This window comes from Megascapheus bottae, chromosome 4 (genome assembly GCF_031878675.1).
Source record: "Megascapheus bottae isolate mThoBot1 chromosome 4, mThoBot2.hap1, whole genome shotgun sequence".
In the NCBI taxonomy this organism is placed as follows: domain Eukaryota; kingdom Metazoa; phylum Chordata; class Mammalia; order Rodentia; family Geomyidae; genus Megascapheus; species Megascapheus bottae.
In genome coordinates this window covers 23,448,679-23,461,812 of record NC_143512.1, presented here as the reverse complement: position 1 = coordinate 23,461,812, position 13,134 = coordinate 23,448,679, and the positions used below count along the sequence as shown (strand labels likewise).

At 34.6% G+C, this 13,134-nt stretch overlaps 1 long non-coding RNA gene across 1 annotated transcript; it reads right to left on the bottom strand.

Annotated features, from left to right (window-relative positions):
• Positions 1-7,084: 7,084 nt before the first annotated feature.
• Positions 7,085-11,689, bottom strand: LOC150064155 (uncharacterized). Its single transcript, XR_016535120.1, has 3 exons — positions 11,646-11,689; positions 11,389-11,565; positions 7,085-7,295 (listed from the first exon to the last, which is right to left on the bottom strand). It is a non-coding gene; the product is annotated as an uncharacterized LOC150064155 (long non-coding RNA).
• Between the last annotated feature and the right edge of the window lie 1,445 nt (positions 11,690-13,134).

Below are 13,134 nucleotides of genomic sequence, written 5' to 3'. Positions count from 1 at the left end.
TATATGGACAGGACTTTACTAGTTACTTTAAAGCCTCTACAGGGGTAGGTGGTAACCTGTAGTACACTAACAATAACATACTCGACTCTTGTCTATGAGAATGGGAACTAGCAGTACGCAATTAGAATAAAATTGGCTTAAAAAAGACAACACGAGCAAAATCTAATCTAATTTAAACCATGAAAAAAATAATAATTGTTGGAATAAACAAGTTTACAAATAAACAATACATACACATACATATATGTATGTATATACATACACACACACAGACACACACACACACACACACACACACACACACTTGAGGTAAGTTAGGGTATTCAGGTCCTTCTGCTTTGGAGATGATTGATCTAAAAATATGTTTTGAGTATGGGAATATCCTATTTTGACTCTCATGATTACAGCATAAATTATGAATCCATCACATTTATACTTCAAAAATAAAGTTTTAATTGTTAGTTCTCCACTCCATCCTCCTTGCTAACCTATCTAAACTACATTTATTGCAATTGTTAACTAAAATATTAACATATTATTAACCAAAGTCACTACTTGGCTCAGTTATTTTCAAATAAGTTATTTCTTTCTATTTCAGGCTCTCAGTAGGATACCATATTACATACATTTGTCGACATGGCTTCCTAGTACTGTGCTCTATGTAAAGTTTATAAGATTTAATCTATTTTAATATCCTCAACAGATTTAAAATGTACTCATCTTATGTTTAGAATGTCCTTGAGTAGGTTTATAGGTAATATTTTTTCATATTGCTAGAGATGTTATTTGGCTGAGGAAAATCACAACCTTCTGTTAAGATCCTATATTTGTTCAAGATATTTTGCATTATGAAAACAGTGCTCTTTGTAATCTGTAATATTGTTAAATAATATTTGAAAAAATAATAAGCTCTCAGTTAAAATATTGGAGTTTCTGCAAAAATATAATACTAACTTAATTCCTTACAAAGAACCAATAAAATAGATGAGAAGAAACTGTCTTTGGAAACCAGGTAGGACACATGTATTTATTTTAAAAAAAGCTTACCTTAAGGAAAAAGCAATCTTATGAGAAGGAATATTTATTAAAATAATTTTTTAACCCATGCTACATTGAAAAGTAAATTTAATTTCTTAACATTTTAACTATTTTCCAACATCATTGAAAAGAAATTCATACCTATCTATTGTTATTCATGTAATAGAATATACATGTAGGACAGATCTAGATATAGGGTATACTATGAAAAATTAAACTATGATATTAAAAAGTGAATTAATTCCTTAATTCCGTATAGATATTAATAACGGAGCCATTAAATTATATTAATTAAATCTTCACAAATTATACAATTCTCAAACATGCATTAGCTGAGTTTTGTGTGCTTCTGTGTAGTCAGTTCTGAGAACAACAGGGAATAAGGCGACAAGTCCTGCTTTGACATGATCATGAAATTAGGAGAAGCAGAGTTTCCAAAGACATTAAATACCAAATGAATTCATAGAATAAATAAAGGAAAGGAGTTCTGAGAATGGAATGTGCAGAAAGTTTTGATTGAGAATGCAAGGCATTTTGTTGAGAATATTTTTATAGCATCACACAGTGTAGGTAGAGGCTGAAATGAGAAAAGTGATTTTGTTGGCCATGAGGCTACGACCTGGAAGATCGGAGTGGTTTATATCATAGGGCAGAGGTGAATTCCATGACTTTGGCTTGCGGTTTGTGTTGTAAACTACTTAGTGGAAATACATTTAGGTACTCATTAATCATTCATGACACATAATCGGTCAGTGTAATGTAAAATATTACAGAATGCCATGACCTGGATACTTAATGGCATTTACTTGGTCTATTTTAGGATCATATTTTCAAGTGAAAGATTGAATAAAACACATGAATCCTGGAAATGTATTTAATATTTTAATTGTGACATCAACATGTTTTGGTGTTTGTGGGGTTATTAACAAATAGACTATCTAGAGAAATGGTTAGGGATTATTATGCACTTCCATAGGGAAATACTTAAAGAATAGGTTTTTATTTTTTAATTCTATATGTTAATTTTATTTTGCCCTACCTGGGACTTGAGCTCAGGGCCCAACACAGTTGTTGGAAGTGAGGCTTGAACTCTGAGCCTGAGCCTAGAGTTCTTCAGCTCAAGGCTGCCAGCCCTATTCCTTGAGACACAGCTCCACTTCCAGTTTTCTAATGGTTAAGTGGAGATAAGAGTCTCATGGTCTTTAGTACCAGGACTGGCTTTGAACTACAATCCTCAGTAGCTAGGATTACAGGCGTGAGCCACCATGCCTGGATTCCTTGGGTTTTCCCAAGGCTAGAGCTCTACCACTTAAGCCACAGCACCTCTTTCAGCTTTTTCTATGATTGTGGTACCAAGGAATTGAACCTGTGTCTTCATGCATGCTAGGCCAGCACTCTCCCTAGTGGGAGAAACTCTCAGCCCTGGAATTATTACTAAGCCCGTCGTTTGTATGAGGTTTAGTGCTTCCTACACTTCATGTGAAGTTTCCATTGTTTAGGTCGATGATATGATATGAAAGAGAACGTGTGTCTTGTTTCCGTCAGAGCTATAGACATTTGTTAATGATGTAGAGCACTGCACAAACCACAAAAGTGTACAGTGTTATAGAAATAAAATCTAAACAATCATGGTGTAAATACCCATGTTCAATTTCCATACTGATTCTTTTTTTGGGGGGGGGGGTCTTGATATAGTTCTAATACCCATATCCAATTCCTATATTGATTTCTGTTTTGGTTGTTGTTCTTGATATATTCCATGAGAAAAGAATAAAGTAGAAAGCCAAAGAAAGAAGAGACTAATTCACCAATAAAAAAAAAAAGATACTAACTTGTGTCAGAGAAGGGAGAAGCTAACGCTTCAGTTTTTTGTGAATGCAAAAGCAGAAAAATTGCTGGGTGGAGCACTAGTTGGTGCTGTTGGGAGATTGATAAGGAGAGAAAGGCACAAGCACATAGGCTGTAAAGGGGATGGGGGCTCTTTGCATTGCTCACAGAACCAACACTAAACATTATAGTAAGCTGGCGATGGAGCTGTGCCACATACAGCTTGTTAGCCTTTTTTGTGTTTTCTTTTTATCTTTTTTTGAAGCTGAGCAAACTGTTGTATGAAGCAATTCATTGATCATGGAAGGAATTAAGTACATTGATTATGGAAGAAATTAAAAGGGAAGAGCTGACTTCTGTTGCTTCTTTGAAGCCAAAATTTGCTTATTTTCACAAAAGGGATAAAAATATCCCACACAATCTTCTAGATCATATCTGTCGAAAGCTTGCCATGATATAATTACTTGCTACATCAGACTTGTGATGGGTTTGATCTAGAGAGATTAACTTTTCTCTAAACTTTCCATAAGCTTTTCTTTTCTTTTGCCCCAGGGTCCTTTAATCAGCCAAGTTACTTTAGAAAACATGTACAATTTTTTTTCCACCCTTCTCATCTTTGTAAGTTTTACTCCAGGTTTTTGTAATTTATCTTTCAAATTCAATAAAAGTGATATCATGCCAGGAATCCAAAATAAAAAATTAAGGTTATATTGATTGCAAAGAGGGTACAAATATAAAGTTATAAATTATATAACTTTAGGAGGTAGAAAGCACTTCTATAATTAGAGATAATGTATCATATACTTATATAATGTATCATAGAGATTACCATTATAAGTAATGTATCATATACTTATATATACTTAAAACGTATCAGTATTACATTGTATTGTACAAGTTAATCTCATCACTCCAGAGGCAGAGGAGGTAAGATCTTTAGTGGAAGACCATCTCAAGCTAAATAGTAAGACTATGCCATGAAAAAGGAAGGAAGGAAGGAAGGAAGGAAGGAAGGAAGGAAGGAAGGAAGGAAGGAAGGAAGGAAGGAAGGAAGGGAGAAAGGAAGGAAGGAAGGGAGAAAGGAAGGAAGGAAGGGAGAAAGGAAGGAAGGAAAGAGAAGCTTATTGAGAGTAAATCTAAAATGTTCTTGTTAGAAAAATAAAAACATCACAATATGTATTAATATATATTAATTAACTTGTGACAATCATTGTATAATACAGACAGATAGATAAATAGATAGATAGATTTATATAAAGAAAAATAAAGGAACCTTGTTCCAAATAGTAAAACTACTTTCTCACTTGAAGAAAACAAGAAATGTGTGTTTTCTTTTAATGGTATAATTTAACACATAAATACCAAATGATTTGCCTATCCTCAGCTCTTGGTTTTGGGAGGTATCTTCAGTCTCTCTACTAATACAACAATCTTAGTCTTTCCTACCTGTTTAAGCTCGTAAGGTGAAATTTTTGCTTTGAAGGAACTGAAAAATAGTAGTTGAGTTTCAGCAGCATCTGCATTTTCTCAATGTAAGGATGTACTTCCAAGCTCTGTCAATACTCCAAGTCATATATGGTTTATCGACATTCTTCTAGCTACCCCTATTTGACATACTTGTAGCCTTTCTTTCTTTCTTTTTTTGTTTTTTCTTTCTTTCTTTCTTTCTGTCTGTCTGTCTGTCTGCTTTTCTTTTTTTCTTTTTTTTTGTGGGTCATGGGGCTTGAACTTTGGGCCTTGGTGCTGTCGCTGAGCCCTTCAGCTACCCCAAGAGTCACAGCCCGACTGCAGATTTTTAGTGGTTAATCAGAGATAAGAGTCTCACGGTCTTTATAGTGCCCAGGCTGGCTTTGAACCTTGATCCTCAGATCTCAGCCTCCTGAGTAGCTAGGATTAGAGTCCAGAGCTACCACTCCTGGCTTACTTGTAACAATTCTATAAAATATGATATTTCTTCCATTACATATAGTCACCAAGACAGTTTGTCCTGGGTCATAAATAGTTAGTTTTGAAAACAATACAATTTATAATTGTAAAATTAACCTGGAAAGTATACAAACAGAGAAATTATGTGATCTCTATGTAAATCAAACAAAGGTCCAAAACCCTCAGGAAAACAAAGTAAAAATATATTTAACAACCACACAAACACCAAAAGGATTTAAGTTATGTCACAATTAAAATATTAAATGTTTCCAGGATTAGCAAACTAGTCAATCTTTCACTTGAACATTTGATATTATGACACTTGAACATATAATATTATGATATTAAGCAGTTTTATGGTTTGCATACAGTGTTCCTCAACACCCAATGTGAAAATAATTTTAATTAAAATGAAGGGTTTTTTTGTTGTTTGTTTGTTTGTTTGTTTGTTTGTCGGGAGTGTGGCTAGTGGTAGAAAGCTTGCCTACCATTCGTGAAGCCCTGGGTACAATTCTTTGGCACCACATGAAAGTGGTGCTATGGCTCAAGTGACAGAGCACTAGCCTTTAGCAAAAAATAAGTATAAAGGGATAGTCCACAGGCCTCATGTTTGCCCCAGGACTGGGACTGGCAAAAAGTAATAATTTTTATCTTAAGTAAAGTAGTGATTAAGGGGTCAGGAGTTTGGCCTAGTGGTTAAAGTGCTTGCCTAGGATGCATGAAGGTCCGGGTTTGATTCCTTGGTACCACATACATAGAAAAAAGCCAGAAGTGGTGCTGAGGCTCAAGTGGTAGAGCTCTAGCCTTGAGAAAGTCCAAGGACAGTGCTCAGGCCCTGAGCTCAAGCCCAGGACTGGCAAAAAAAAAATAGTGATTAAACATAAATGGATGTGATAAATGCTCAATATAGGAAAGATGATATTGGCCATAAATGTTTTGGTACAACTACTTAAAGATAATAAATAGGAAGTGGTACTGTGGCTCAAGTATTAGAGCACCAGTCTTGAGCTGAAGAGCTCAGGGACAGTGCCCAGCAAGCTCCATGGTGACAATAATAATAATAATAAATGGAATGATAGATAAGAAAAAATCCAAATTAATCTAAATCTTCAATTTAAAAATACTCAAGAAGCCGGAAGTTTGGCCCAGTGATGAGTGCTTACCTAGCACTCATGAAGATCCAGGTTCGATTCATCAGAACCACACACATAGAAAAAAGCTGGAAGTGGTACTGAGGCTCAAGTGGTAGAGCTCTAGCCTTGAGAAAGACCAAGGACAGGGCTCAGGCCCAGGGCTCAAGCCCAGGACTAGCCAAATAAATAAATAGGGCCTGAAGTTTGGCCTACTGGTAGAATGCTTCCTAGCATGCACAGTACCACATACATAGAAAAAAAAAAGAGCCAGAAGTGGTGCTGTGGCTCAAGTGGTAGAGTTCTAGCCTTGAGAAAGACCAAGGATAGTCCTCAGGCCCTGAGCTGAAAGCCCGGGACTGGCAAAATAAGTAAATAAATAAATAAAATACTCAAGAAGAACTAGCTAAGCCTGAAGAAAGCAACAGAGTAAAACTCTCAAAATTAGTTTTCTAAAGGCCTTTAGGAACCTCCATGAATTAGTACAATTGCTTTTTCATAGATTTAGTCACTTATTCACCAAAGATAAACTAATGTAAGCAAAGGCCCATTTACATTATTAATTAATTATAAAAATAATTATATTTACTCTCCAATATATTTAAGAATGTCTGATGCTGGAAAATCGAGTGCCTTGAGACTACAGACCACTGGTTTCATTCACTGGCTGAATAAAGCACCTGTTAGCCAGTTTTATTTTAGCCTCTGAGTATATTGTAATAATGAATGTTTCTCAATCCACACATCAGTGTTTTTAAATAATGTTTAATAATCTCAATGTAGATTTGCTCAAAAAACTCAATGCTCACTTTAAAATATATGTGAATAAACATAGCCAAGTACATTTCATTTTTTAATCATCTAACAGTCTGGTGTCTCTTATTAATATCTTCTACACTCATACTATAAAAAATGAGTAATTTTCCAAGCTCTAAAATAGGATATATTTACAATATAATTTATGATAAAGTAGGAAATATTTACTTTATCTGAGAATTTAGATTGTCAGTCTTTTCCTTGGAAAATTCTGCATACAGGGAACTATAAACACTATTTCTTACTTATGGAAACTTCTCATATCAGGGGCAAAAACATGCTTAGGCCCAGAGTCAAATAGGCAAGTCTAAATGAAATCTATGCAAATATATACCTTTGGTCTCCACTTAAATCTAGTTAGTTTTTCATTTTTCTTCCCTGTTCTTTCCACTATAAAAACATCCAGACCTACCTACTTCTTTGCTCCTTTATTTTTTCTTGTGAGGGCTCCTATGTACATGGAAAAATTACAAATTAGAATTTCTTGCTTTTCTTCTATTGATCTGTTTTACATCAGTCCAGGATAGAACTCCAGTGGGTCAGAGGGTGACACTTTCCCTACAAGTGAAAGGAAGAAATTGATTTACAACAAAAGCATGGTCAAAGTTATTCGTCAAATATTGACACCCAAGAAAGAGAGAACTCATGGCTCCTTAAAGACAAATAGGTGTAAGAATAGATCAATTAAATAACACTTTGGAAATGTGTGGCATAATCTGTCTATTTGTACCTCACAGTTTAAATGAAAAATAAATTCATAAAAGTTAGTAATTCCTAAAACTTTTTAATCTGTGTATTGGCATGATCTCATTCTCTTTTTGAAATCTTAATGTTGTGTACATTTTCCGTGTCTAAGATATCTCTTTAAGGCTGCTTTAAAATATTGGAGGAAATTAATCTAAATACCATTACCAAAATTCAGTACATTTTTTGTTTATTTCTCTATTACTTTTCTTCAACCGAATGAGATTTCTTTAACTTTGGAACCTGTTTTTTTGACCACATTATTTTCCATGGTCAGATTTAACTTCTGGGGCCATGACTTACACTAGGTACAGACAATCTTGTGTCCTGTTCCTTAGCGAACTGGAAAGTTCAACAGCAGGGATTCATTAATGCAAGTCCAAAAGAACATAATGTGTATATTGGTATTGTAGGCTTCTATTATCTATTAATACACACATATCTATATAGATATAGATAATATATATACACACATATATATGCATGGTATCTGGAAGGAAACAAATAGTTTTAAACATGGACACTAAACTAAAAACTTCAATGGCTTTGTAAATAGTGGGCAAATGTGGGATCTCAGGATCTTTCCAGGCCTCATGGTTCGAGCATCAGTAGCAACAGTTGTTATAGTGCATTGTGAGCACTGTAGGATCTAAGCTTCTATTCATAGAGCTGCAAGTGGCTGAGTCTCACAGTTGCTGGTGGCAATAATGTTATCTAGTGACAAGTTCTCTAAGAGCAGAGTTCTCAGTTTCTCCAAAATGTTCAGGTGGTTATCAGTTTTGATGGCTGAAATATTTACATCTATACAACTTTCCATTAAAATGCACTCAATATCAGCTTTCTAATGTCACTCTAAATCCTTCCCCTGCCAACCTACAGCCACCCTGCTACCAGTATTTTCTAAAAATTGTCTGCAAAAACACATAAAGTTATTTTATTAGCTTGCTCAGAGGCTAAAGTATGCATATGACATTTTGACATATATAAAGAATATTAAATGCCACTACATATTATAGTATAGCAATATATATCAGTATTTGTTCAAAAATTCCCTATAAATAATGATTATACCCTACATTTTTCTTTTAAAATGACTATTCAAATGAAGATGCTTAAACATTATTATTATTATAGAACATTATTATTATTGCATTAGAATAAATTAAATGGCTGGACACATTAGTTGTTAATTAGATAAGATAAATAATATATTATAAAACAATATAAAATATGAAATATCTGCACTGCAATAACTTAAAGTTTCCCAACATGATCCACAGCTTAACAGTCTCGAGTGTAGAGTTGTTTGGTTTGGGGGTTTGGGATTTCCTGAGTCTTTAAAGACGTTGAAGATGACTCTCGTGCTTGTTATCATTAAATGATTCATTTAGATGGAAGTGACATATCAATTCATGAAGAACACATTCTGAATTAGCACATCTACATGGACTTATGTTAGAATTGTCTTTAAGATGGATTTATCAGTCAATCCTAGTCAGCTTTCTCATCATTATACCAGAACTATTTTAAAGCTTAATCTCTCCTAATAATGGTTCTATTTCTGTTCTGCATTTGGCTGAGATAACTTATCTGTGTCTTTATTTTGTGAAGAGCACTAAATTTTTCAATATCTTATAATTTTTCAGTTATTAAATTTATTTTAAAATAATAGACCAGATATATTTGTATGTAGCAAAATATAATGTCACCAAAACACATTGTCTAATAATCTTCTACATTTCCTTGGCCACATTTTTTAAAAAAGTGCAATATTTGTTATCCCAAGTTTTCAATGTTGAAATTTTAATCATAAAAGTCATACATTAAGAGAGGTTGGAGGCCAGTCTTTGGTTTAGGAAAACTGAGTCTTTCTGAACAGGTTAATGGATTGATAGTTTTCCATAAGAAGCTTTGCTGTAAAAGCAAACTCGCCTGACAAGCTTTTCTTATCTCATCATCTGATGCCCTCAATATGGTAAGATGCAGCCAAGAGATCTTCAACAGCTTCCAGTTCCATGACCGCCCCCCCACACCCTGGTGCCAGAACATAAGAAAAGGTTTTCCTTATAAATTACTAGCTCAAATATTCAGTAATGGAAAAGCCTCTAGCACCCAATATAGTGCTGTCAAATATTTAAGTATAATGTAGATTCGTATGCATTAACTTGATAATATCAGGCATTTGTTACTTAACAAATTTAAATGCATACAAATACTTTGAAGTATTTAATTACTCCAAAATGAAAAATCTACCATTATCACACATAATTGGAAAATTGTGTTAAAGTTTTCAAACACATTTACTTACTCAGATTGACAGTTATCTATTTAATTGTTGAGATTGAGGGAATTTGAAATTTTCTCTGCATGTCATTTTAAATAGCTACACTATGTACAGGAAATTTTAACTTCTTATGCTCAATATGGATTTTCTTCCTCCATGTTGATATGGTATTGACATGCAATTCAATGCAATCAAAGATGTGCTGTGTATTTGTTCATGCAGTTGAATCTGATTAGGAATACACAAAATTATAGAGCAGAAAGGTGATATTTTCCTGTCTCCTCACTATGGATTCAATACCTTTTATGTCCCTTGTGACAATGAAAACTCTCTACATCAGAAGTTAATTCAGGAATTGTAACCAAAAATAAAATGTTAGTAAACTATTTTTACTAGTTTAAATGTTCGTTTGGATTTCCTGTTAATCAATATCATTAGAGGAAACTTAGAAGCAAATCATGCATTTTCATTCAGGTATTAGGCAAATGTAGGATTTTGGAATAATTTATCAAAAGAGTTAATGCTTACAAATCCGTTTTCCAAAATGTAAAATTTAAATCACCTCTATTTTTATAGTTGTGGTTGGCTGCTAAAGCTTTTTGAGATAGATAGTACTTGTTATATAACACCATAAACAGTACCAGAAGGGAATTCCAAATGGATACTCTTCCCCACGAAATTACCAGATTACAAGTACACATGAATGAATAATGAATGTGACTTTCATTTCCTCCTCTGTAACCCTGTGACTGAGAAGTCATGTGAAAACACAAGAGCTTTTCAGGTTATTTTTAGTTTCTAGAATGCGTATGGGAGGAAATTAGGGAGTGTGCAGATTAATGAAGTGACATTTACAACGGCTTCTTAACATAGCTGCTGTGCTGTTTTACTCTACCAGAGTCCTAGAGGTTCCATGACTGAGATTTCCTAGGCTTCCTCCATGTACTAGTCCCATGTAAATCTCCTATCACTGTCACCATCCTTGATTTCTTCCATGCCTTTGGAGGTGAAATGCATAATTTATGGCTAATTAGTACCTGGTGACTTGTGAAGATTTTTGTCACTGATCATACTTTCAAAAGAATCCCAAGCTAGCAAAAATAAAAAAGTAAATGTGCTATGCAGTGACCTGACTTGGAGCCAGTAATCCCAGAACCTGAGGGTTAAAGTAGGAGAGCCTGGACTTTGAGGCCAGTCTGAGCTACATTTTAAGTTACAAGCCAATCTTGTCTACATGCACACTGAAACAATGTCTTAAGCATCTTGTGAGACTATGAGTTAGACCTTCCAGGTAATTACACTACTGGAAGTTTTTCCTGCATATACCATGTTGTGGTTAATTCATTCCTACACATGTACATATCATCCTACATATGTTTACTTGTATATTTATAAATTAAATCTAACTCCCACAAGGGAGAGAAACCATGTGTCTCTGGGCCTGATTTACTTCATTTACCATGATTTTTTTCATACCCATCCATTTCTTTGCAAATAATACAATGCCATTCTTCCTACTGAATAAGTGAAATTCCACGAGTATAGATAGCACATGTGGTAGGTGGTGACAGTCAAGTTTGGGGAAAAATCTAGAAGACTGCAACCATAGTATTCAATGCTTACCTATGAAACTATGAAAATAAGGGGAGGGTTGAAGCTGTTTGCCCTTGAAATACGCATGTCCAGGCACAGATGAGACATCTCTCGAGTCTAAGTCATCTCAGGCCAATATTCAACCGATGAAGAAAGGGTGTTGATCTTTCACACACCCTAACTATTCCATAGTTTTGTTCTCTGCTCCTAGTAAAAGAAAATAAGAACAGAATATAGATGAAATAAATAGGGCTGGGAAAGTTGTATTCTGTGTGAGTTTTACTTACATGGTTTCCAGACTCAAATATTCTCCCACTGTCACTTGTGTGTCATTCCCGAGTGAGCACGAGTCACCTGGACGAAGGTCTAAAGAACAGATCAAACTGGAGGAAGACAAACAAGGCTCCCAGAATAATTAACTTAGAGTAAGAAAGTAATTCTTTCTGTGGAAAATATTTCTTTGATCTACACTCTTATGACGCTAAATGAACAGACCTCAAAGATATAGAAACAAAAGCCATATAATGAGTGATTTTTGTCCTTAATGTACTATGTTATCTCTCATCTCTTTTGCTGTCCCTTGCTTATCTCATATTGTTACAGTATTTCACTTTGTTATCTGATATATTGGATATATGCGTATTTGGTTATTTGAAATTGGATAGGAAAGGGGGGAAAACAAGATGAGGATGGGGGTGGGGGGAAGGGAAATGGGGACCAAGACATGAGAAAGGGTATCAATGTATGTGAAGTAATGCACCTTCCATCTGGCGAATGTAATGTAACCCTTCTAATAATTACAATAAAAATATATGGAAAAAAAGCAGAAAGGGAGACTCAAAATCCATTTAGGGGAAAGCAGGGACAACAAACAAACAAAAATAAAAGTGCCAATTAATACTGAGAAAAAATAAGGGGTGATTGGGCAAATTGATATGAAAATCCCTTGAGGAACAGTCATTCTAATTTTCTTTGAGGAATCACTATTTTTACCTAAAAAATCTTCATTAAGGTGCACATTTCCCAGAGAGTAAGAAGACAGTAGATGTCAATAAATGAGGGGGGAAAAAGGATGTTTTTCAAATTATGCTCTTATTAGTGAAAATAAAATAGGTATTAAACACCCTTTTCAGTTACATATTTCCTTAAATTCCAGAGTGAAACATTTATTTGATTTCTTTCCCAGAGGCATTTCATGGCAAATTCTCTTTTTTGAGAAGCAGCCCAGAATGCACTGCCATGATTAAAATGAGGACCAAAAGAATAACTTTCCATTTGATTAAAATAAAAGAAATATACTTTATGCCAAAGCAGGTTATGATACAATGCATCTTAATAAATGTCATCGCTTCCAATATTTTCACACACCTTCAAACCGACCTCTTCCCTTACTTAATTTGAAGTTATGCTTTATTTTTACCTTTAACAAAGCAGTGTATGTGCACAAAGCTCCTTGCTCCTAACTGTAACTCAGTACCTACTGATCAGCTCTCTCCAACCCTCTCCCAAGTCTTTTTTTTTTTTTTTGCCAGTCCTGGGCTTGAGCTCAGAGCTTGAGCACTGTCCTTGGACTTTCTCAAGGCTAGAGCTCTACCACTTGAGCCTCAGCATCACTTCCGGCTTTTTTCTATGTATGTGGTACCAAGGAATCAAACCTGGGTCTTCATGCATGCTAGGCAAGCACTTTAACCACTAGGCCAAACTCCTGGCCCTTCCAAGTCTTCCAAGTTATATATGTATCCATATATAACTGTAGTAATTTATATTCTTACCAAA